General features: G+C 36.1%; 1 pseudogene across 1 annotated transcript in view; it reads right to left on the bottom strand.

Moving 5' to 3' along the window:
* The window catches only part of LOC116098530, a 15,419-nt pseudogene extending 2,315 nt beyond the window's left edge, over positions 1-13,104 (bottom strand). Inside the window, exon 1 of the transcript XR_004121859.1 lies at positions 13,093-13,104. The product of XR_004121859.1 is annotated as a serine/threonine-protein phosphatase PP1-gamma catalytic subunit pseudogene (transcript). The remainder of the gene's footprint in view (positions 1-13,092) is intronic.
* Between the last annotated feature and the right edge of the window lie 13,145 nt (positions 13,105-26,249).

Genomic DNA, 26,249 nt, shown 5'->3' with positions numbered 1-26,249 from the left:
CTCGGCTTCCTCCTCCTCTCGCCACAACAATAGGATATTTTAAGAGTGGTCATTAAGAGGGAAGTGAACCAGCAGGAAAGGTAAAACATTCCTTCTTGCAGGGAAGCTCTTAAAGCTTAGGAAATAAACATCTCAAAGGCTTCCTAAGTCCCTGAAACTTACAAGATTCACTAGGGTCCCCTCTCTCCAAACATACACAAGAAGTAATGACTGAGTGAACTACTGTCAGTTAAACTAAGCTGATTAAAAGAAGCAAAGAGCAGCTAATCTGTCTGGAAGATGCGCAAGACAATATGAGCTACATAGAAAAAACATGCACTAACAAATTGAGCTGTCTGTAGTTTTTGCTATGTTCTGTAGGTGTCTAGCCTTCATGAGATGTTATTCATTCTGAAGTGGGCTTTTGGCAATACAACTGTCTTTGATACATTTCTGCTTTTGTAAGTAGCCCCTTGCGTATATTCCTGTAAGTGGCCCCAAAAGGTTCACTAAATTTTACAGTATCTATATTTGGTCTGTCATTGTTTCCATACCTGGTGTGAGTAGACATTTACTTACAGAACCCTGGGAAATAGCATCACATCACAGCATACTGCAAAAGAATGATGACAACAAAGCACAAGCCATTCACCTGTATTTATTACTCCTATTCAAAAATAAGTCATCTATAAATATAAAATTTCTCCATTATATAAGATTCAACATGGTAGGGTCAATCAAGTAAAATATAACAATATGCCCCAAAATGTCAGTCTTAACTGGTGCCAAAATGGTACTTAAACATATTTATATGTTTATAGATATCTCAATGGGTAAAGGTGCTTATTTACTGTTCCTAACAACCTAGATGTAATTCCAAGGACCCTCACAGTAGTACCGAACTGACTGCTACAAGTTTTCCTCTGACCCCCACACGGAAAACAGATAATGTTTAATGTGCATGCACGAACACGCGTGTGAACACACACACTCACACACACACACATTAAATAAGTATAATCAAAAATTAAAAATACCCTCACACATATATAGTATGATCAATATGTTATTCTAGCTGGGCTGCCTTGTTGACGTCAGTGGAAGAGGAAGCAGATAGCTTCTTAGAGACTTGAAATGTTGTGGAGCCCCCAACTGCTCAGAGGAGAAGGGGAAGACAGACATGAAAAGGATTGTGGGAGGCGATGACCAGGGTGGGAGCAGTGAATAAAATTAATTAATTAAATTTTAAAAAGTTAATAAAGTATGTGTGTCTATATGTAACTTTACAGAAATAGAAATAAAAATTTTCTCTCCAACATTGCAAACTTACTTTCTTTCTTTCTTCTTCTTCTTTTTTTTTTTTTTCAAGACAGGGTTTCTCTGTGTAGCCCTGGCTGTCCTGGAACTCACTCTGTAGACCAGGCTGGCCTCAAACTCAGAAATCTGCCTGCCTCTGCCTCCCAAGTGTTGGGGTTAAAGGCGTTTGCCACCACCACCGGCAAACTTACTTTCTAGCATTCAGTATTTAAAAATGAAACTATATTTTTCAACATTTTTTGTCATACTTAAAACAGTATTACATGCAGCAAATATTCCTTAATTTTCATCTTCTAATTAATGTTTTCATTTACAAATTTTCTTATTCCAAATTTGTAGAATGACTTGTGAATAATTACTGTATATCATAACACCCTTATCTAATAGAGTAATAGTTATAATCTGCTTACAGATAGGCACACTGATTTGGGGATATAACATGGCAGAAGTCATACAGAAAAACCTAGATATTCCAAAAATCTTCCCCACTATCAAAGAATGAGTCTTAAAAAAAAAGTCCCAATTTGCATATTGTAAACCTCACAGTAAACATGAGTTAGCTCCAAATTTCTTATTGGTTTCCTAAAATCAGAAGCTAAAGAGCAAAAGCAGGGCTGCCTTCAAACCTTCAAAAAGGACACTTGGAGCCATTGGATTTTTTCAAAAGCAACTCAAGAGAGGGAGACTACCTTGTATTCCACTGAACACTCACTCCAGAAGTCCTGCATATTAAAATCAAAACCTGAAGATGAATATTATTTAGCACCCTGAAATACAGATGAAGCAGAACCATAGAGCACACAGCACAAAATAGATAGACTTCAATGAAGCAAGTCACCTTGAGACTCAGCAGAAGCATACTGAGGATAAAAAGGGGAATCAAATAGCAAAGACTAGTTTAAATAATTGGACAAAGAGAAGGGAGCAGAGCATGACTTTCACAGGGAGATCTTTGGTGGCTGAATCAAGGTGGCTTGCCTAATTCTGAGAACCGAAAAACAGAATCCAGGAAACATATTTTAAATATTTACATATTCTTGAGAGGAGATCATATTACAATTTTGAACAGTTTTCATCTTTAAAAAAGGGTGAACTGTATTCAAGTTCTAAGTTAATTAGGAAGATGAGAATTTACAAAGTTTCATAAAAATCTCCTAAACAGCTACATTTTAGTATTCATTTTAAAAGACTATTTGAAGCAAAAGTTACTTTGTTACCACTTAGTGCCAATTTACCCATCCAGTTACTACATTTTTTAGAAATATTTCTAATAATCATAAGTATATTACAGCAACAGAATTTTTATGTTTGTCTGATTAATTTGATTTTTTACAGTTTTTTAAAAGATATATTATATGTATGTTTATTGCTTCAATAAAGTCTTAGCAAAATTCATGCATTTATTCAATGAATACCTATAAAAGAAAATAAGCTGGATGCTATGCTTTTAAAAATATATTAAAATTCCTATTAATCTGTTGACTCATTATTGGCTTGCTTTTTCAGATATCAAAATATTTCCATTATAGAGCAATTTGTGTAGACATTCTATGTGAAAAACAAAACTGTAAAATATCTAAATGAAATGCTTGTCTTATTTCAGTGCTGTTTTTTAAAAAGTTTATCACAGCATTGGGCATAATTTAACTTCTAAGGAAACTGTTCTGTGAAGTTTGTATGCCCTCTAAAGAAAAAATTATTTTCAAATATTTTAAGGCTTACATTATATTTTCTATTTAAAATTTTTCTTTAACTTTAGGAATTTTATATATATATGTATATATATATATAAAATACATATATATATATATACAACCAAATATGGTCCTATCTATCCTGTCCATCTTCCTCTCTAGTTCCCTGCCTATTTAGCTGATCATGGCTTTCTCTCAGTTTACAACTCTTTCTGTAACCCTTAAATTCAGACAGCTCTTCTCCTGTAGGCATAAGGTAAAGCCATTTATTGGAGCAAGGGAAACACAGCAGTAAACCACATCTTCCAAGAAGAAGAATGCTTCTATAAACTATCAGCTGGCAATGACTTCAGCAAGGCTAGAATATTTTTCAAAGATTAAAATAAGATGTCATTATAAATAGGATATATGAAAAGAAGATTACTCACTTAATTTAGAATGGAAACCTGTTGTGACTGATACTTTGTGAGCAATGAAATTATAATGACTATTGCTATAAGTTTACTGTGAATCTTTATCTCTTGTATGCTGATAGAATCTATTTCTATAGACCAAGCTCTCCTGGAACATATTATGTAATCTAGGCCAGCCTTAAAATCAACACAATAATCGCACTGAAGTTTCTGGATATGTCATGTGATGCAGACTCACATGGTTTTTTGCTGAAGCAAGACCTGTGGAAAGATGTTTGGAGGGAGAATAAGTAGGCGTATAGCTGGTTTTGCAAGACTTTGTTGGTCTGGAGTCTTCTTCTTTATTGATCTTCACTTTGTTGAGAGAGGCATAACAGAGAACTTTCCCTGGTGTCCTGGCTGATCCTGGTCACTCTTGCTGACTCATGCCGATTCAGCAGAGGACTGGCAGTTTCTACTGGAACATCTTTATTGCTGGTATCTTGACAAAGAGAGAATGAAATCAACCCAAGGATCTACTTCTAAACAGGTCTACATCCCCTTGTTCTATTTACCATCTTTTCTCTCTTATGGTTGGATGGTGGTCTAGAAAGGGGATTGAAGTATTTGAGAACCCTTATTAAAAGCAGATTAAAAAAAATCTAAGTCTACATGCTGCCTTTTAAATATATATGTGAGTATAATAAATATGAGTCACCACATTTGGCTGCAAGACTCTTTGTTTAGCATAGAGTACTATCCAGAGTACCTTCCAGCAACAATAATCAGCAGTAATGAAATTTCTAATTAGGAGCCAGCTTGACTTCGCTGTGTTCCATACTATCTTTGACAATAGATCTTTACTCTAAGGTTTTATCACTGAAAGAATAATAGTCTTGGCAAAAGTTGGTAATGTTTGGGGCTTCTATGGAAATCTTAGGCCAAGTACTCAAAAAATGTTACCTATTTCTGGCCCTGGAGGTTTCAGTAAGTGGCATAAGATTTCTCATTATGACATTGTTTTTCCTATTGTTTGGTGACTCCATTTATATTCATCTCATATATATATATATATATATATATATATATATACATACATATATATATATGTATATATATATATATATGTATGTATATATATATGTATGTATATATGTATATATATATGTATATATATATGTATGTATATATATAATATATATATATTAGAAAGCTTCTTCAGTATTAGTTTTCCATATTTTTTTTCTGAAATACATCTTAGTGTTAATTGTTCCTCTCCAAAATCCCTTCTTTACAATGATCTCCCATCTCCCTCCCTACTTAAGCCACCGTTCTAGTTTCCCCTTTATTTCTCTAAATACTATAATCTATTTACTTTTCCTAGGAAGGTCTGTCTTCCCATCCTTTACTAGGTATGAAATATTTGTGGCCATATGGATTGTAGTACAAATATTAAAAGTTGAAAAGCTAATACCCACATATCTAAAATTACATTTATAAAGTTTCAAAATATCTGCATGCAGTACTGCATGCTCATCCCAGCACTCTAGAGGCAAAGGCAGAATCTCTTCTGTGAGTTCAAAGCCAGTCTGGATTGCATCCTGAATTCAAGGTCAGCATGAAATCCAGAGTGAAAACAACAAACCAATATGCATAAAGTAGAATACGAGGCATTTGTTTCTATCTTTTATCACTAATAAAAAATGACTTTATATTTTATTCTTCTGGTCTGAGGATTAGTTTCATCTTTGCCTGTATCATTCTTTTATTTTATTTACTTTTTAACTTTTATTGCATTATGATGAGAAAAGTTACATGATATCAATTTATCTGTATTTGTTAACATTTAAAAACATATTTTAAGTAAATAAAATTGCATCACATTTTTGTTTCCCTTTTTTACCCCAACCCCTCCCAGAGACCCCCCTTCAATACCTACAATATATTTTGTGTCATATTCTTTAAAATTTATAAAATATTATAACAATAAATATGAGTATTATAAAAGATGTTTGATATAAAACAACAATCAATTTAACAGTCTTATGCAGAAGCTTATCTATAGCAATACTGAAAATACATACATTTTTCTCAATATAAATTTTAAATAACTCCAAACATATTAACTGTACATTTCAAAATAATACATCACTACTAGTATTTTCTTAAATGAACATAAATATATAAAGTGTTTTTGTCTGTTTTGTAGTTAGTAGAGTTTAAAATCTTGGCTCTTACTGTGGTACAAGCCTAAAATAAGAACAGTTTTTAGACATTGTATTTCATTGTAATAAGGCTATACTCCAATGACCCTCACTTCACCAAAGGATTTTACCTCCATCAGAGCTAAGCTGAGATTTGACAGTTCTGCTGTGCCAAGGAATGAATTTTAGGCATGATATTTGGATACAGACTTCCTGCTATGGTCAAAGCTATTCAACTTGAGTGAGTGACTTTATTCTCAGCCCACAGAGAACAGGTTACATTCACTTAAGAAATGGTGTGTGTATTAAGATGGTTTATCCATAAAGTCACTCACCAACTGTTTCAATGAACAATGGTTCTGCTTGGAGAGTGGCACAGATACTAGGTTGAGGGTAAGAATTTGGTTCATTAGCTGTGATAATTTGGGAAAGCACTCATCTCAGAGAAAGAGTAACTTATAAAGTCTTCTTCAAACTTGATACAAGAGTTACAAATGTCAAGCAAAGCATTCAGTCTCATTCTTTGTTGTTTTCTTATAAGCCCCTTCCCAATTTAACTTTCTACATTTCTTTTGGCTATATAAATACTTTTGAAATATGTAAGCTGTTCTGAGAGCCATAGTATAGTGTAAAAACATGAAATAAACAAGACTACTAATAGAGAGGCTGAGATAGGAGAAGGAAGATTTCAAGATCCTTATGTTGTACACAGCAAGACACTGTCATGAACAAGCTGAAAGTACATATGGATTATACAATATTGGAACTATTTGTCCAATTACCAAATTAGAGAGAGACCATTGGATGACAATCAACAAATTTCTAATTCCTAATTTTTTTGGATTTCAAGATTAGGCTATGTTGGTAATATTAATTTTCATATTAATATATTAAGAAAAAGTAATTGCTACTTCCTGTTGTTTTTGTTGTAAGAGGTAGAATTAGGTTTGTGTGGATTTGTTGAAAGATTATTTTCTTGCTTTTTCTAGGGTGTAGTTTTACTCCTTATGTTGATGTTTTCCATCTGTTATCCTTTGTAGGGCTGGATTTGTGGAAATATATTGTGTAAATTTGGTTTTGTCATGGAATATCTTGTTTTCTCCATCTATGGTAATTGAGAGTTTTGCTAGGTATAGTATAGTTGCCTGGGCTGGCATTTGTGTTTTTTACAGTCTGTATGATATCTGCCCAGGATCTTCTAGCTTTCATAGTCTCTGGTGAGAAGTCTGGTGTAATTCTGATAGGCCTGCCTTTATATGTTACTTGACCTTTTTTCCTTACTGCTTTTAAAATTCTTTATTTGTTTATTGCATTTGGTGTTTTTATTATTATGTGACTAGAGGAATTTCTTTTCTGGTCCAGTCTATTTGGAGCTCTATAGGCTTCTTGTATGTTCACGGGCATCTCTTTCTTTAGGTTAGGAATGTTTTCTTCTATAATTTTGTTGAAGATATTTACTGGCCCATTACCTTGGGAGTCTTCACTCTCTTCTATACCTATTATCCTTAGGTTTGTTCTTCTCATTGCGTCCTGGATTTTCTGGATGTTCTGGGTTAGGATATTTTTGCTTTTTGCATTTTCTTTGACTATTGTGTCAACATTTTTTATGGTGTCTTCTGCCCCGAGATTCTCTCTTCTATTTCTTGTATTCTGTTGGTGATACTTGCATCTACAACTCCTGATTTCTTTCCTAGTTTTTCTATCTCTAGAGTTGTCTCACTTTCTGATTTCTTTATTGTTTCTATTTCCATTTTTAGATTCTGGATGGGTTTTGCTCATTTCCTTCACGGGTTTGAGTGTGTTTTTCTGTAGTTCTTTAAGGGATTTTTGTGTTTCCTCTTGAAGGGCTTTTAGCTGTTTACCTGTGTTCTCCTGTATTTCTTTGAGAGTGCTATTTATGTCTTTCTTAAAGTCCTGTATCATCATCATGAGAAGTGATGTTAGATCTAAATCTTGCTTTTCCAGTGTGATGGTGTATCTAGGACTTGCTAAGGTGGGAGTATTGCATTCTGATGATGCCAAGTAACCTTGGTTTGTGTTATTTTCTTATGCTTGCCTCCTGCTACATGGTTATCTCTAGTGCTACCTGCCCTTGTTAAATCTGACTGGAGCCTGTCCTTCCTATGATCCTGGTTGTGTCAGAACTTGTCAGAGTCAAGCTGTCTCTGTGGTCCTGTGATTCTAGGATCTTGTGATCCTGGACTTGTTAGAGCACCTGAGAGTGGAGCTTCCTCTGAGTGTTTTGAGACTGGCTGTGGAGCTTGCATTGAAGGTCTGCTCAGGGCACTGGCTGGCCCAGACAGACTGGAAGGAACCTGAGCCACTGGGAATTCCTGTGTGCCTGGTCCCGCTGGACCCAGTTATTCCCAGTGTTGGGACAGAGGTTGTATCCTCCTCACCTCTGATCTTGTGCATATTAGTGCCCCTGTATCATTCTTATATCTATTATCTCTTTGTTAAATCTGCATTGTTGCTTGCTTTCTAACTCAGTCAGAAGAAAAGCATGCAAATCTAAATGATTCAAAAATGAACAGATTTTTGAGGACAGAGATGACTCAGTAATGTTCTAGTTTGGGTTATTATTGCTGTGATGAAACACATTAACCAAAGCAACCTGGGGAGAACAGGCTGTATTTGGCTTATATTTCCATATCAAGGTTCATCATTGGAGTAAGTCAGGACAAGAACTCAAGAAGGCCTGTAACCAGGAGGCTGGAGCTGATGCAGAGGCCATGGAGGGGTGCTGCTTACTGGCTTGCTCATCATGGTTAGCTCAGCCTGCTTTCCTATAGAACCCAGGACCATATGACCAGGGATGGGTACTAGCAAAATCATCTAGACTTTCTCTCATCAATCACTAAGAAAATGCCCATCTGTTATATATTATAGAAGCATTTTCTAAACTAGGTTTTCTTCCTTTCAGATGACTCTAGCTTTGGTCAAAGAGATAGAAAAACTAGCTAGCCCAGTCCATATCACATAAAGAAAGACAAATAATTTGAGCACGGAAGAATATGTTGCCTGGGAACTCTAGATCCCACAATATTACCCAGAGCCTATAATTTTAATCACAGGACACCAGGACCTGCAGAACCTGCAGGAATGCAAGTTGAGGGCAGATCTGTGGCACACAGTGAGAATAGTATCCCTTCCTCCAAAAGTAAATGAAATAAGAAAGACAACACAGGAAGTGTTCAATATTCCTGAAGAATGAGTTGAGGTTACTCCAAGTATCCAAATATGTTCCATCAATCATTTGATAACTGGAAATAAACTAAGTCATAAAGTGTCCTTGTTAGTATGGAGCTGCTATCATCTGAACCTGAGTTCAGAATATGAACTTCTTAAACACTCTTTCATAGAATGATAACATTAAAATAGTCTAGCTAAATATTTTGTACTACTTTTCCCTTGGCAGTGACAAAGTATTTATAACAAACCAAACAAACATATCCTTGGTCAACTTGAAATTTCATTTTCATGAAAAACATAAGCTATTAAAGGTTTGTGTTGCCATAAACTTTAAAATGTGGATTTATTGTATGGATTCAGGCAAGTGGTTTTACATGCCAGCATGGGTATATACAAAGCAATAAATAATAAAATGTGTGTGTGATACAACGACCTGACACTGAGTGCTGCGTGATCTTATCTGTGAGTTGCTGAGATACTATGTTAGCAGAAGGGGGAAAACAGAATTTTTCCTCCTAAATCTACACAATAAATTACGTCATTTTATATACATTCTTTGGTAAAACATTTGGATAAGAAGAGAACATTTCTAAGAATACAAATTGTACTAACATATTAATCATATTTAGCACACATTTTATTATAGCATACTATACCACTAACAAGAATATGATGATTGGAGTTGAAGAGATGGCTCATTGGTTAAGAGCACCTGATCCTCTTCCAGAAGTCATAGTATGATTTACAGGACCCATGGTTGCTCACAACTGTCTGTAACTCTATCCTAAAGGATCCAACGTCCTCTTCTGTCCTTTGAGGACACTGTACATGTATGGTATGTAGACATACATGCAAGAAAAGCACCCATATGTATAACTTTAAAACATTACAAATTTTAGGACAAAAATGTGATAGCCGAATGAATTTTAACTTTAGACTATCAAAGAACAGTCCTTTCTAAAATTAAAATATTAACATTAAGCTCTCCTAGATGAAATGAATGGAATTTTTATGTAAATTAGTTTGAGTTAGATTTATACCAATAAATAACTAAATCTTCCCACAAATTCAGAGGCTAAAACACAGTGCCCTGTATGACTGACTGAAACAGCTTCAAAATTCACTGAAAAGATATTTTGATGATGCAGGGATGTACAAGGAAAAAAGCTGCATAATGCTCTTGTGAAAAATGAAAGAAATAAAACTCATTTCTTATTATACACCCTTCAATATAGGTATCAATATTTCAACAAGCATGAATTTTATTCCCACTATTTTATAGTCAATTTGAGATATAGGAGTCTCTCATAAATCAAATGGCAGGGTGATAATAGTCCTGAAGTTGGGATTCTGTTTCCAGTCTGCTGATGAAAAGCTATATGTCTTCAGGGCCCTAACTGGACAGTGCCATTTCTATCACAACTAAATAATTGTTGATAAAGGAAATAAAGCCAATATTATAGCTATTCAATAGACAGAAAATCCAACAGAAAGGCATGCTACAGCACATAAACTAGAGTAATGGAAAGTAAATTGAAGACCAGGGACCAGAGAGAGAGTCAGTTCACAGGTTCAGGGGATGCTTTCTGCTTTCATCTTGAAAATAGTCTTGAAATTCTCCAAACCAATTGTCAAAACTGAGAATTCTTTCCTTTGCTCTAGAATATGTCTTTCAGATTTAAAAACAAAAGAGGAGCCACATTTAGAGGCATCAAACATGGACCTGCATGTGGCAATCATCTCTCTGAAAGTGAGCTGATTTTTTAAAGACAGGTATTTCACCATGGTGTTTTGTGAATATTGGTGATGGAGTTTTCTCCACTAAGATTTTTTGATCTGCTATTGAGTGGTTCAAACTGCAATTGGACTTTTAAATAATGTTTATTCATTTAAATTTTCATACCTGCATACAATGTATTTTCATCATATCTACCCACTCCAATTTGTCCCCACACTTTTCCAATTTTTTTCCTCACAAGTTCTTCAGGGTCTCTTTTAAGCCACAAAGTGCTGTTTATATGTGCTTTATGTGTATGGGTATGAGAACACAGGTATCCTCTAAGAGGTCTCTGGAGATAGCTGCCTTTTTCCTAGTCAGGATCAGTTGCCAGTAGCTGCTTAGCTAGGAAGAGAATTTTGTGAATTCTTCCCCCATTCAAGCTAGGATATTGGGCTGGCCAAATCTTGTTCCTGTCTTTGAGTTCAGTTCCAGCCATTGTGGCTTGAGGTGTGTAATGGCCTTGTCATGTCTCTACACATGTCTTCGCTCCAGATGTCTACTACCCTGGCTCTTACAATTTTCCTAGCCCCTCCTCTAAGGTGATCCAACCTGTTTTGTCTTCAAAGAATCTTCCTTTAACTCACAACTATAACTATAAAAAGGCATAAGTAGACACTTTTAATATTTTGATCAAAATAAGTCCTAAAATTATAATTTGAACAATAAGTTTCAATATTTTCATTAGTAAAATTCAATACAATTGGTGTGCCTGTGTGTTTGGGGGAGGTGATCACTCATGTAGAGACATGAAAGATATTAGATATTGATATTAGATGTCATCAACAACTGATTTTCTACCTTAGCTTTTATACAGAGTCTGACACTGAACTTGGTACAGGGCATTTCAGATAAATTGCCAGGACAGTAACCTACTTGTCTCAGACACAATGAGTCTTCTATGGCCCACAACCTGCTTCTGTGTGCATGCTGGGAATCAGAGATCTGAAGTCACCATGCTTGGGCAGCAAGTGTATAACTCACTGAGCTATCTCCCAAGCCCAATCCAGTACATTTTAAAGCCAAATGAAACAAGTTCATTTTAGTGTGTGGACCATCATAATAATTACCAGAAAGCAAGATAAAGACACTCTTCTTGAATGGCTCCCAGATTATCCAGGACATGGCTATTATATTTTATCTCTGCAGTCCATACTTCATATTGATTATTTCTAAGAAAACTTATATTATGCCAACAATGGTCCATTTAGTCTCTTAATGAGATTATGCCTACTGTTAAAATTGTGAAGCATTTTTCATATCATTACCCACGCTTTCCTTTTCTTCTCTGCCCAATATCATTTCCTTAAATGCTTGCATGGAGCATGATCAACAATGTCCAATTTCAATTTCCTCCTACTCATTAAGTTTTGATGATATCCATAGAACAGAAAAGGCATATATATCTTCATACACATCTCCATCTGATATTTTTAAATCATTGACAAATTGGTATTTTTCGCTCCTGTGTGCTGTTTCTTTATCTTAAGTAAAGAAAACTGAATGATGCTTAACATTTGTACTCCTTAGCTTAAAAATAAAAGTCCTTAATAACCTTTACCTGAGGTTATTCTCAAAGTGTCATACATATCACTATCAATGGATTTTATAAACCAATCCTTTGAATAGTTCATTCTAATCTTGAATATCTGTTATTTTGAATAAAACTATAAAGGGATTGTTCAGTGTGTGATAAAATGGTGCTGTGTTTTAAGAGGTGAATATTTGCAGCCTAAAAGATGCTAAATTCAAGGTTGAGTCTGATAAGGAGCTATGATCGCGACACTTTCCAGGAATTCAGAATTCAAAAGCTTTCTTTATTGCTGCTTTTATTCATTCCATGTATTCTCTTTTTCTTTTAAGTTGAAAATAGATTCTTCTCTCATACAATACATTCTGACCATATATTGTTACATTAAAAATAGCTTTTGTGGTGTTTCATGAAATGTGTCTTGACTATATTCACTCCACTCCCTCAACTATTTCCAGATCCATGTCTCCATTTCATATCCATTCAAATCTATTTTCTGACTCCCCAAAATAAAATAAAATAAAATAAAATAAAATAAAAACACGAATTTGTACCACCAAAATGTTCTTGGATGTATGGTGGTCCACTAACATATATTCAACTTACTAGGGACTTTAAAACATAGCAAACCAAAAAAGCTTTTCTCCCTCACTTATCAGCAAACAATTGCCAACAGTACTGAACCTAGTGGTGGGAGTTTGCGTGTACTCTCCTCTTCTCCATTTTCTGCAACAGAATATAGTCTGGCTTGATTTTACATAAGTTTGTGCATGCTGTCACAACAGCTATAAGTTTATATGTGCAATTGCCTTATAAACAATTGATGGTTAAAGAATCCTTTTAAAAAATAAAAAGAAACAAATGATAATCAGAATATTACAGTAGAAGAAATCTGATTCGATTAATTAAACCACAATTAAATTCTATACACGAAGGGTGCATTAGTTTCTTCTTTTTCTGTGATAAAATATTATAGCCAAAAGCAATGTGGAAGGAAAGGACTTACGTTACTTGTCATGTCCTGATCATGGTCCAACTCAAAAGGAAGTCAGGGTAGAAACTGAAGGAGACCTGAAGGCAGAAACTAAAGCAGAGCCCATGGAGAACTAGTTCTATTGTCTTACTACTTCTTCTGGCTTACTAAGTTGTTTTTACTCCTCCCAGGACTACCTGCCCAGGAAGGGCAACAGGACATTGAGCTGTCTCTGTCAATATAAACTCGATGAGAAAGAAATCAGGGAAAGAACAGCCTTCACAGTAGCTACAAATAATATAACATATCATGGTGTAACTCTAACCAAGCAACTGAAAAATCTGTATGACAAGAACTTCATATCCCTGAAGAAAGAAACTGAAGAAGATATCAGAAGTTGGAAAGAATTCCTTTTTTAATAAAGATTTATTTATTTATTATTATATGTAAGTGCACTGTAGCTGTCTCCAGATTTTTTTTTTCTTCTCTCTCTGGCCCTACTCGCTCCTGTCCAAAGAATTAGAAGACGGCATCAGATCTCATTACAGATGGTTGTGAGCCACCATATGGTTGCTGGGACTTGAACTCAGGACCTTTGGAAGAGCAGTCAGTGCTCTTAACTGCTAAACCATCTCTCCAGCCCAAGAACTTGGTGTCTGAAGTGAGGAACTTGATGAGGGTGCACATCTTTTTGTTGTTGTTGTTGTTTTGCTTTTTGTTTTTGTTTTTGTTTTTTGAGACAGGGTTTCTCTGTGTAGCCCTGACTGCCTTGGAACTCACTCTGTAGACCAGTCTGTCCTTGAATCAGAAATCCACCTGCCTCTGCCTCCCAAGTGCTGGAATTAAAGGTGTGCACCACCACCACCTGGCCATGAATAAGTACACTGTAGCTATCTTCAGACACACCAGAAGAGGGTGTCAGATCTCATTAAGGGTGATTGTGAGCCACCAAGTTGTTGCTGGGATTTGAACTCAGGACCTTTGGAATTCTTATGCTTATGGATTGGTAGGATTGACAAAGTAAAAATGGAAACCTTACGAAAAGGTAAGTTTTGGACTCAGTGCAATTCCCATCAAAATTTCAAGACAATTCCTTACAGATCTTGAAAGAACAATTCCCAACTTCATATAGGAAAACAAAAAAGGCAGTGTAGTTGTAACAATCCTGTATAATAAAAAAAATATCTGGAGGTATCGTCATCTCTGATTTCAAGCTGTAGTACAAAGCAATAGTAAAAAAAAAAAAAAAAGTTAAACAAAAACAACAAAACAGACAGGTTGATCAATAGAATCAAGTCAATGTTGTAGAAATAAACCCACATACCTAAGGACACTTGATTTTTGACAAAGAAGATGAAACCATACAATGGGAAAAAGAAAGTATCTTTAACAAATGGTGCTGGTCCTATTGGATGCCTTTATGTATAAGAATGTGAATAGACCCATATTTATCACCCTGTAGAAAACTCAAGTCTAAGTGAATCAAAAACCTCAACATAAAATCAGATAACTAAGTCTAAGAGAAAGTGGAAAATATCCTTGAACTCACTGGTATGGGAGACAACTTCCCGAATAGAACACCAATGGCTCAGGCATTGAAATCGACAATTAATAAATGCGATTACATGAAACTGCAAATCTTCTAAAAGGCAAAGGGTATTGTTAATAGTACAAACAGTAGCCTACATATTGGTAGAAAATCATTACCAGCACTACATCTGACAGAGGGCTAATATCCAAAACATATAAAGTACTCAAGATGTTAGACACCTACAAACCAAATCATTCAATTAAGAAAAATCTGATACCAAGCTAATCAGAAAATTCTAAACACAGGAATCTTGAATGGCTGAGAAGCACTTAAAGAAATGCTCAACATCCCTAGTCATCAGGAAAATGCAAATCAAAATGACCCTGAGATCCCAACTTATATCAGTCAGAATGGCTAAGATGAAAAACTCAAGGAGCAGCACATGAAGGCAAGATTATGGAACAAGGGAAATCCTCCTCCATTGCTGATGGGAGTACAAGCTTGTACAATCACTGTGGAAATCAATCTATGGCTCCTCAAAAATTGGGAATAGTTTTCCATCAACACCTGGCTATACCACTCCTAGGCATATACCCAAAAGTTGTTCCACTATACCCCTAGGACATGTGCTCTACTATGGTCATAGCACCTTTATTCATAATAGTGAGAAACTGGAAACAACCCAGATGCCCCTCAATTGAATAATGGATACAGAAAATATACTTCATTTCTACAATGGAATACTACTCAATTATTAAAACCAAGGATATAATAGATTTTGCAGGCAAATGAATGGAACTTGAAAGTATCATCCAGAATAAGGTAACCCAGACCCAAAAGAACATGCATAATGTATACTCACTTATAAGTGGATATTAACCAAAAAATACAGGATACTCATTCTATATTCCACAGACCCAAAAAACTGAACAAAACTGGAAAGTCCAAGTGAGGATGCTTATATCTCACTTAGAAGGGGGAATAGAATAGTCATAGAAGGTAAATGAAGGGAGGGAACTGAGTAGAAGAGGGAGTGGGGTGGATAAGAGAGGGTGAGGTTCAGGATCAAGTATGGGGAGACATAGGAGAGAGGGTCAGAGAAACAGAAGAATGAATGTAAATTGATGGTAGTGTGAGTGGTAGTAGGGGCATCTCTAAGATGTATGGAGACCTGGAATGATGGAGGCTCCCAGGAGTCTATGGGATTAACTTTAGCAGAGACTGGTAGCAGTGTGGACATAGATCCTAAAGCGGCCACCTCTGTAGCCCGGCAGGAACTCCCAGTGTAGGGATAAGGGCACCAACCCTCCCACAAAATTTTCAATTCCAAATTTGTCCTGTCCACAGGAAATCTAAGTATAAAGATGGAGTAGAGTCTGAGGAAAAGGCCAACTAATAACTGGCCGAATGTGAGACTCATCCCAATGGCAAACACCAATTCCTGACAGTATTAATTATACCCTGTTATGCTTGCAGACAGGAACCTAGCAAAATGGTCATCTGAGAGGCTCCATCCAGCAGCTGACTGAAACAGATGCAGAGATCCACAGCCAAATATTGGATGGACTTCTGGTATCTTATGGAAGAGTTGAAGGAAGGATAGAGGGTCTCAGAAGGAATAGGAATTCCCCAGGAAGACCAACAGTCAACTAACTTAGAACCTTTGGGTCCCTTAGAAATTGAAGCACCATCCAAGGAACACAAACAGTGCTCAACATATGTTTAAGTCTTCATGTGGGTTCCCCAACAACTGGAACAAAGGCTGTCCTCAAAACTGTTGCCAGTCTGTGGATCCATTCCCCTTACTGGTATGCCTCAGATAGAGGGGATGTGCCTAGCTCTGCATAGATTTAATGTGCCAGCGTAGAGGAATACCAAATGTGGGCCTTCACTCTTTCAGAGATGAAGGGCAGTGAGGAAGATGAGAAGGGACTATGTGAGGCATGGCACACAGAGGAGGAATGGATTGATCAGGATGTAAAGTGAATAGATACATTAATAAAGGGAAAAGAAAAAGAAAATGGGCCACAGGTATGCTTAAAAGAAATGAGATGGGGACATTTTCTCAACTGAGATTTTAATTTCTAAAAACTCTAGCTTGAGTCAAGGAGAGGAAAGGCCAACCTAGACAGAGTGCACTTAAGGGTTCAAAAATTCAGTATATGGCCCAGAAATATTTTGCCAACAAAATGAAAACAATGAGTTAATTATTTAAGAAAAAGGTCATTAAATTGGGGGCATAAAGTTGAATCTGGGAGGAATTATGAGTATGAGTTGTGTTCATGATCAAAACACATTGTATGAAATTCTTAGTGAATAAATAAAATATTTATTTAAAATTCATCATGCTTGAACAATACCTTATATTTATTGTTTTGTTGGTTTTTTGTTTTGTTTGTTTTGTTTTGTTTTACTTTTCACTGCTGTCCAATTTGATGGGAATCAGGGCTGCTGAAAAAACAACAAAATAAAGATGAAATACATTACACCAAAGGAAGACAATAGGTGAAATACACACAACATTTTGTTTAGAAACCTCTGGCTTCAATTTTTCAAACATTTTTAAATTAGAGGAAGCAGAGGCATATCTTTTATACTTTAACTGAATTTATTTTTCACCTGTTATAAGGCATGTATAGTCAGTTGGTATCATTGAATCAATGTGGACTAATATGTATCTTCAAATGCCTCAGTGTCTTGCCTTAAGGTATTGACTGTTGATATTTGTACCTAATATCATGGCAACCCAAGATTTTAGAAATTTTGGACATACAAAATTGATTTCTAATATAGGGCTTGAAAATTCCAGGTAATATGTGAATTTTGCTTAGCAAGACAATAAAATTTTATTAGTTATCTCCAACTAGTTTATTGCAACAACAAAAAAATCCACTCTCTTACTACCCCTAGGTAGTTTGACTAGGTTGCTATTCCCTCCATTAAGTGGGCCTTTATACCAAATAGGCACTGGTTGGTTACCAACAAGATACGAGACCACAATTATAACTTTAGGGATGGATATCTTGCCAGGCTGGTCATTGTTATAGTTCACTAGCATCACAGCTAGATAGGACTATTGATTGCTTCCTTCTTTGGCAACTTACATAGCATTTTTGGTACTATGAAAGCTAGACCTTAGGAAGGAGACTTTCAGGTTAGATCCTGGTCATATCTTCCATGGATCATAAAAGAGAACCTACTGCCACCACTTTATTAGCCTTGCAAATTCTGAACTGAATTGTAAAATGGGGCAAACAAATCCTTGTATCTATAGATAAGTGGCACTTTAGTCTCTCATCACAGAAGCTTCTCTTTCAGCCAACTGAAACCTCGCTATCTATGTTTGCATGTGCATGTGTGTAAAATATATAAATCCTTTCTTTTCAGTCCATATTGGGGTTCTCTTCTCTGGAGAAATTTCTTTCAGCTTTCTTTAGTTGCCTGTAGTTCTTTGTTTAGGGTTGAGAAAACCCATGGAGTCACATCAACATGGCTGCCTAAACATGGAATGAACAAGGATGAATCATGAGACCTACAGACGTGTTAACATGTAGGGAGAAGCTCATGATTCTTAACCCATTAATAGCCATTTTATATAGCAAAATATAAGATAAAACAAAAGTAATGCATTGGAATTGGACAAAGCAAACAAATAGAAGGAAAAGACCAAAAAAGAAGGCATATGAAACTGAGTCCTAGTGTTCATTAGAACACTCAAGAGTCACAGAAAAACAAAATTGAAAACCATGATTTGTACTCAGAGGGCTTGGTGCAGACTCCTGCAGTGCCGGTTAATGCTGCCTCAGTTTCTGTGAGTTCACATAAGCAATGGTCATGCTGACTTAGAGGACTTTGTTTTAGTAATGCTCTCTATCCCCTCTGGCACTTACATTCTTGTTTCTTCCCTCTCAGTGGAATCCCTGAGCCAAGCTCTCTGCTCTGACAAAATACTGCAGGCTCATCTCACTTTTCCATTTAAGTCTTAAAACCAAGATCTTTGGTTCCTGTCTCAGAAGACTGTAATTAGCAACCACTCACTGATTCCCGGAAGAATCATTGCTATTGGATTTGTTGTTGTATCTAAGGATTTTTGGTAAACAAACACAGGTGGGTTATTTTTTTCATTTTAAGGATTAAATATATCATGCCTGTCTACTGGTGCTTATATTTTGGTTTCAGAATGAAATCAAGTCCCTGTGTCTGTTTTCATTTAGTGATTTAAAGAGGGTTGCTTTACAATATACAAATAAATATTATACCTTCTTTCCTTCCTCTTGCTCTTTTTTGTCTTTTAGCAGTACTGCTGTTCAAATTCATGGCTCTGTGTATAACAGGAAAGTATTCTCCCATTGCATTATATTCCGAGGCCTTTTTAGTTTTCGTATTGTGACAGTCCAGCATTGAACTCCATCAATAAGACCTTGATTTGTGATGATCCTCCTGTGTCAGTTTCTTCAGTAGCTGGTGTTACAGACTTGAGTCACCAGGCAGTTCACACTCACTCATTTTAATGTATGCATTCCATACTATTTGTACAGCCACTTCAGAACACACCCACCATCATTGACAATAAAACTGGAAACAGCATCTAGGATTTCTTTCCTGCGACTGTCTTTGAACTGCTTACTTTACACTAGGGACACACACCATGAAAGTACTTTGTTTAATACTGTCTGGAAATTTTCATCTCTATGTGGTTATTTTATTTTTATGTACAGAGATTATTTTCAAATTTATTTTATGATTACATAAAATATTTATCTGGCCTAAAGAAGCAAATGAATAAAGACCAATACTTTTAAAAGACTGGCCTAAAATCTACTACTTTCTTCCTTAGTTTACTATGCATGTTAATTTTTAAATCACTGACTTGAAATCTAGTCTCTATTAGTGTATTGATTGAATACAGAGTCTCACTCCTGGAACCACAGCAGCCTTACTGAGCAATGAGGGCTGTCATTCAGCATCAGAGGTGCCTGCTTTCACTGTGTCCACCAAATGATGGATTATCACTACCACATGGAGGCAGGTGTGAAGATCATGGTACCTGCTCCCTCCATTCTCCCATCTCCTAGGATGTTAGAGATTAGAGATTGTCAATGCACAGATACTTTCTCACAGTCAGAGATTAGTAGCAATGTTTAATTCAAGTCTGTGGATATCAGATTCTCCTGAACTTAGACTAGAATCACTCAGTTCACTTCAACATGTATCATACTTTTGCCAGAAGCCAGAACGTATGCTGGTCTCATAATGTAAAGATGCACGGGACACAGTCTCTGCTCTTATAGAGGGACTGGTGGAAGGAGGCTGGCACAAAGAATCATAAGTGAGTTATGTGATGAGTTCTATTATGAGAGAATTATTCTTTGGGGGATTTGGAGCTGGGGACTCCAGCATGACACCCAGACTGCTGGAGTCTCAAGAGTTAAGACAGTCAGAACAGGGACTGTGCCCCAGGAGTAGGAGGCCTCAACACAGTAGACTGAGCAGTACCATCTTTAAACTTTGCATAAGGCTGGAAGCAGCTGAGGACTGGACAAGCCTGTAAGTCAGGAGATGCCAACCCTGAAGAGGCCTCATTTTTTCTTTTGCTCAAAATATTTTTCCTCTTATAATATGATTGCAGTTCTTTCTCTTTCTACTCCTCTTCCTCTTAGCACCACCCCCAGCAGAATCTATGCCCTTTCTATATCTATTAGAAAACAGACACATTAACAAAATAAAATATAATGAGACAAAACACAAAAACAACAAGGATAGACCAAAACAAAGAGAAAGAAAAGAGCCCAAGAAAAGGCACAAGAAACGGATGTAGAAACGGAGACAAAAGTCATTCATATACTCAGGTATCCATCCCACATAAACCATGAAACTGAAATCCATAATACATACACATATACATATACATATACACATATACGTACACATACACATACATACACATACACATATACATACATATATCTATGTATGTGTATGTATATATAAGTATGTATAAAGAACCTATAGGGTAAAATAAAATAAAATTTAAAATAAAAACTCAAAGAAAACAAAACAAACAGCTAACCAAAAAGCCCTGACAACACATTGTAAAACAAGGAACTTCCAAGGCTGAGGCTGAGTTCATTTTCTATTGTTCATCTAATGCTAGACATGGAGCTTGCCAGCAGGAGTAGCTCATTTTCCCATTAAGCATCCCTCGGAGAAAACTAAATTTTTATTTGCAATTGTTTATTAATTGGAGATAGTTTTTGTATTAGGGAAGGATGTATTTGTCCACTTCTCCTTTCAGCTCTAAAACCCCTGTGTAAATCAAACCCATGCAGGCCCTGTGCATACTGATGCAGTCTCTGATTTCAAATGTGCATTGAACCTATTTATTTAGAGGTCCTTGTTAGTTTGGTTTCCTCCAATCCCTTTTGCTCTTACACTCTTTCGGTCTCTTCTTTGGGGACCTCTGATTCCCTGGAGGGGGAAAATTACTGGAGATATCCTATTTAGGGCTGAGTGTTCCAATATCTCTTCATTTTGATATATGGTCTATCTGGTAGTGTCTGTATTTATTCCCATCTGCTTCATGTAGAAAACTTCCCTGATGATAGTTGAGCAAGTCACCAGTCTGTGGAAGTAAATGAGTCTCAGGAGTCATTTTATTGTATACACTTTTAGTAGAACAGTAGTTTGGTATTAGTCTAGGTCTCTGGGCTATCTGGTTTCAGGTACTTATTCACCCAAGCAGTATTAGGTATGGGTTCCATCTCACTGGGTAGGTTTCAAGTCAAATGAGATATTTGTTAGTTACTCACACAAGCTTTCTGACATCATAGCACTAGCATATCTTCTAGGTAGAGCAACACTGTAGATTGATAGGTTATTAGTGTCTTTTAAATTTAAGTTTCTCCTTTGGTAGCATGTAGAGGACCTCTCTGTACCAAAGATGCCTACAAGTAGGGGGAAGGCTCTATGTAAGCAACAGTTTAATTTATCCACATTCAGTGTTAGTCTGCATCTGTTTTTTAAATTCGTTAATTTATATAATTTACATACAAATATCAACTACCCATTAATTCCTTCCCTCTTTCCAGTCCCTCCTATCAACTCCCCTCCCTCTGTCTCCCCCTTCCTTTCTCTTCAGAGAAGGGAAGGTTTCCCATAGATATCAACCCGCCTTGCCATATCAAGTTGCAGTAGGATTAGGTACATCTTTACCTATTGATGCTAGTAAGGAACCTCAGTTAGGTTTAAGGGAAACAAGGGCAAGTAACAGAGTCGTAGAAAAACCTTGCTTCAGTTGTTAGGGGTCTCACATGAAGATCAAGCTGCACACCTGTTACATATAAATATAAATATAAATATAAATAATATAAATATAAATATAAATATGGTGAAATCTGTTCCATTAATGCTCTTTAGTTTGTGGTTCAGTCTCTGTCAGCCCCTATGGGCACAGTTTACTTGATGCTGTAGGTTTTCTTGTGGTGTCCTATATCTCTCTGACTCCTTCAATTCTTCCTACACATCTCCCACAAGATTCCCAGAACTCTGGAATTGTATTGAGGTCTTTGATCCACTTGGAATTGGAATTTTGTGCAGAGTAATAAACATGGACCCTTTTGCATTCTTTTACATGTAGAAATCCAGTTAGCCCAGCAACCTTTATTGAGTTTTCACTTTTCTAGTGTATATTTTGGGATTATTTGTCAAAAATCAAGTGTCCATAGATATGCAGGTTTATTACTAGGCCTTTGGTTCAATATCATTGATCAATCTGACTGTTCTTGAGCCAATACCATGCAGTTTTTATAACTATTGCTCTGAGGTACAGCTTGAAATCAGGGATGGTGATACATCTAGATATTCTTTTATTGTACAAGATTGTTTTCACTATCCTGGTTTTTTGTTTGTTTGTTTGTTTGTTTGTTTGTTTTTATTTGCTTTTCCATATGATGTTGAATATAGTTCTTTCAAAGTTTATAGAGTCTTATGTTGGAGTTTTGATGAGGATTAAATTGAATCTGTAGATCACTTTTTGTAAGATGGCTATTTTTATGATGTTAATGCTACTGATCCATGAACATGGGAATCTTCCCATCTTCTGATGTCTTTTTCAATTTCTTTCTTTGGAGACTTGAAGTTCTTTGACAAATCTTTCACTTCCTTGGTTAGAGTTACATCAAGATATTTCATTTTATTTGTGGCTATTCAGAAAGATTTTGTTTGCCTAGTTTCTTTCTCAGCACATTACTGTTTGCAAATAAGAGGGCTATTGACTTTTCTTGGTGGGGGGAGGATTTAATTTTGTTTCCAGCCACTTTGCTAAAAGTGTGTATCAACTATAACAGTCACTTACGGATAGAAAATATGGGGTCACTTGTGTATACTATAATATCATCTGAAAATAGAGATTGTTGATTTCCTTTTTTGCAATTTATATCCCCTTGAACTATTTTATGTCTTATTGTTAAAACTTCAAGTACTTATATTAAACAGATGTGGAGAATGTGGGCAGTCTTGTCTTATCCCTGATTTTAGTGGAATTGCTTTAAGTTTATCTTCATTTAATTTGATGTTGGCTATAGGCCAGCTGAATAATGTATTTATTGTATTAGGTATGGTATTTTATCACTGCTCTCTCCAAGACATTTAACATGAAAGGGTGTTGTATTTCGCCAAAGACTTTTTTGGCATCTAATGAGATGATCATGTGTTATCTTTTGTTCAGTTTGTTATATAATGGATTACATTGATAGATTTTCGTATGGTGAACCATTCCTGCATTCTTGGGATGAAGCCTACTTGATCATAGTGGATGATGCTTTTTATGTTTTCTTGGATATACTTTGTAAGTATTTTTTGAGTATGTTTGCATCAAAGTTCATGAAAGAAATCAATTTGAAATTCTGTTTTTTTGTTGAGTCTTCATGTAGTTTAGGTGACAGAGTGACTGTGACCTCATAAGATGAGTTCACCAGTGTTCCTTCTGTATCTATTTTTGGAATAGTTTTAAGAATATCAGTATTAGCTCTTCATTGAACATCTCCTAGAATTCTGCACTGAAACCACCTGTTCCTGGGCTTTGCTTGGTTGGGAGATGTTTAATAACGCTACTACTTCCTTAGGGATTACAGGCCTATTTATGTTGTTTATCTGATCTTGCTTTAACTTTGGTAAGTAGTACCTAGCAAGAAAATCATATATTTCATCTTGATTTTCCAACTTTGTGTCATGCAGATTTTTAATGTAAGACATAATCATTCTTTGGATTTCCTCGATGTCTGTTTCTATATCTTCCTTTTAATTTCTGATTTGTTGGTTTGGGTGTTCTTTTTCTGCCTTTTAGTTAGTTTGGCTAAGCATTTCTCTATCTTTGAAATTTCCTCAAAGAAGCATCTCTTGGTGTGTTGATTCTATGTATTGTTCTCTTTGTTTCTAAGTAATTGTTTTTAGTTCTGATTTTGATTATTTCCTGTATATACTCCTCTTGGGTGTATTTGATTTTTTTTTTATTCTAGAGCTTTCAGGTGTGCTGTTAAGTTGACAGTATGAGATCTTTCCACTTTCTTTATGAGGCAACTTAGTGCTATGTAGTCTGCTCTTAGCAATGCTTTCATTGTGTCTCATAAGTTTTGATATGTTGGGACCTCATTTTCATAGAATTCTAGAAAGTCTTTTATTTCTTTCTTCATTTCTTTTCTGCTTCAGAGGTTATTGAGTAGAGAATTGCTCAGTTTCCATGAGGTTGTAGGCTTTTTGTTGTTTCTGTTATTCTTGAAGTCCAGCTTTAACCCATGGTGGTCTGATAAGATACAAGGAGTTATTTCAATTTTTTTTGTATCAGAGGACCTGGTAGGAAGGGGATGGGTGAGAGCAGTCTTTATCTTTTTTATTGGGAAATTGAAACCACTGATGTTAAAAAATATCAATGAACAGTTTTCACCCATTTCTGTTATTGGTGTAGAGATGTTTTCTCTCTATTCTTTCCCTCTCCCTCCTTCTCCTTCTTCCTCTCTCTCTTCGTATATGTATGTGTGTGTTTCCTCTCTTTGATTTGCTAGTTTGATATTATTTATTCCTGTGTTTTCTTGGGTTTTGTTAAGCTCTTTATATTGGAATTTTTATTCTAGTAACTTCTATAGGTTTTGATCTATAGATAAATATTCCCTAAATTTATTTGTATCATGGAAAGCTTTATTTTCTCCATTTATTGTGATATAAAATTTTTGCTTGGAATAGTAGTCTGTGTTGGCATCTATAGTCTGTAGAACATCTCTTCATACCCCACTGTCTTTTAATGTCTCCACTAAGAAGTCAGGTTTTTTCTAATAAGTCTGCTTTTTAACTAGTCTTTTTACCTTAAAACTTTAATATTTTTCTTTATCTCATACACTTAGTATTTTGATTAGTATACAGTAAGTTAAATTTTCTGTTCTTGTCTAGTGTACTTTGAGTTTTGTATCCTTCTAGTATCTTGATAGGCATCTCCTTTATGTTACTAAATTTTTCATCTATGATTTTGTTGAAGATATTTTATGTGCCTTTGATCTGTGTTTCTCCCTTTTCTTCTATTGTTATCACTTTTATATTTGGTCTTTTTATATTTTCCCAGATTTCCTGAAGTTTTCTGACAGGATTCTTTGACTGACAGAGCAATTTCTTTTATCATGTCTTAAGTGCCAGAGATTTTTCTTTCTTTTTTTTTTCTCTTTTATTTTTTAAATATTATTTAAATTTTTTTTTTTTTTTTTTTTTTTTTTGGTTTTTCGAGACAGGGTTTCTCTGTATAGCCCTGGCTGTCCTGGAACTCACTCTGTAGACCAGGCTGGCCTTGAACTCAGAAATCCGCCTGCCTCTGCCTCCCAAGTGCTGGGATTAAAGGCGTGCGCCACCACCGCCCAGCTTAAATTTTTTATAGTCCAGATGTTATCCCTCTCCCAGTTCACTCTCTGACTATTTCACCTCTCATACCTCTTCTTCCCCACCACCACCCCTCACCCCCATCTGCATGAGGATGTCCCCACCCCACCCACCGCCATAAGAGACCTCCCCACTCAATTCCACTTGGGAGGGAGAAGAAAGCAATAACAGGAGTATGGGGTAAGGGAGGGAGGGACCTGGGAACAGGGAGGGGAAGAGGAGAACATGATCAGGTATTGGGCGGGGGGAATAGGACTGAAGCCCTGAGAAGTAGCAGAAAGAATAGAAACAGGCAACTTCAGGAGTTAGGAGGTTGCAGGATCCTACAGAATGTATCAGAGACCTGGGTGGTGAGAAAATCTCAAGATTCAAAGAAGGACCTTAGATGAAATATGGGGAGGGGGAACTTGTAGAGCCCACCTCCAGCAGAAAGACAGGGCATCAAGTGAGGGATGGGGTTGCCATCCAACATTCAAGTACTCTGACTCAGAATTGTTCTTCTCTGAAAGGAACTTCAGGGACAAAAATTGATAAGAGCCTAAGGGAAAGGAGGTCCAGTGACAGGCCCAAATTCCATTCAAGGGGAGTTCCCAAGGCCTGACACTACTACTGAGGCTATGGAGTGCTCACAAAAAGGGACCTACCATGACTACCTTCCAAAAGACCCAACAAGAGATGAAAGAGTCAGATGCAGCTATTTACACCAAACCAATGGACAGAAACTGCTGGTCCCTGTGGTTGA

This window comes from Mastomys coucha, unplaced genomic scaffold (assembly GCF_008632895.1).
Source record: "Mastomys coucha isolate ucsf_1 unplaced genomic scaffold, UCSF_Mcou_1 pScaffold20, whole genome shotgun sequence".
Lineage (NCBI taxonomy): Eukaryota > Metazoa > Chordata > Mammalia > Rodentia > Muridae > Mastomys > Mastomys coucha.
This window is presented reverse-complemented; position numbering and strand designations above follow the sequence as displayed.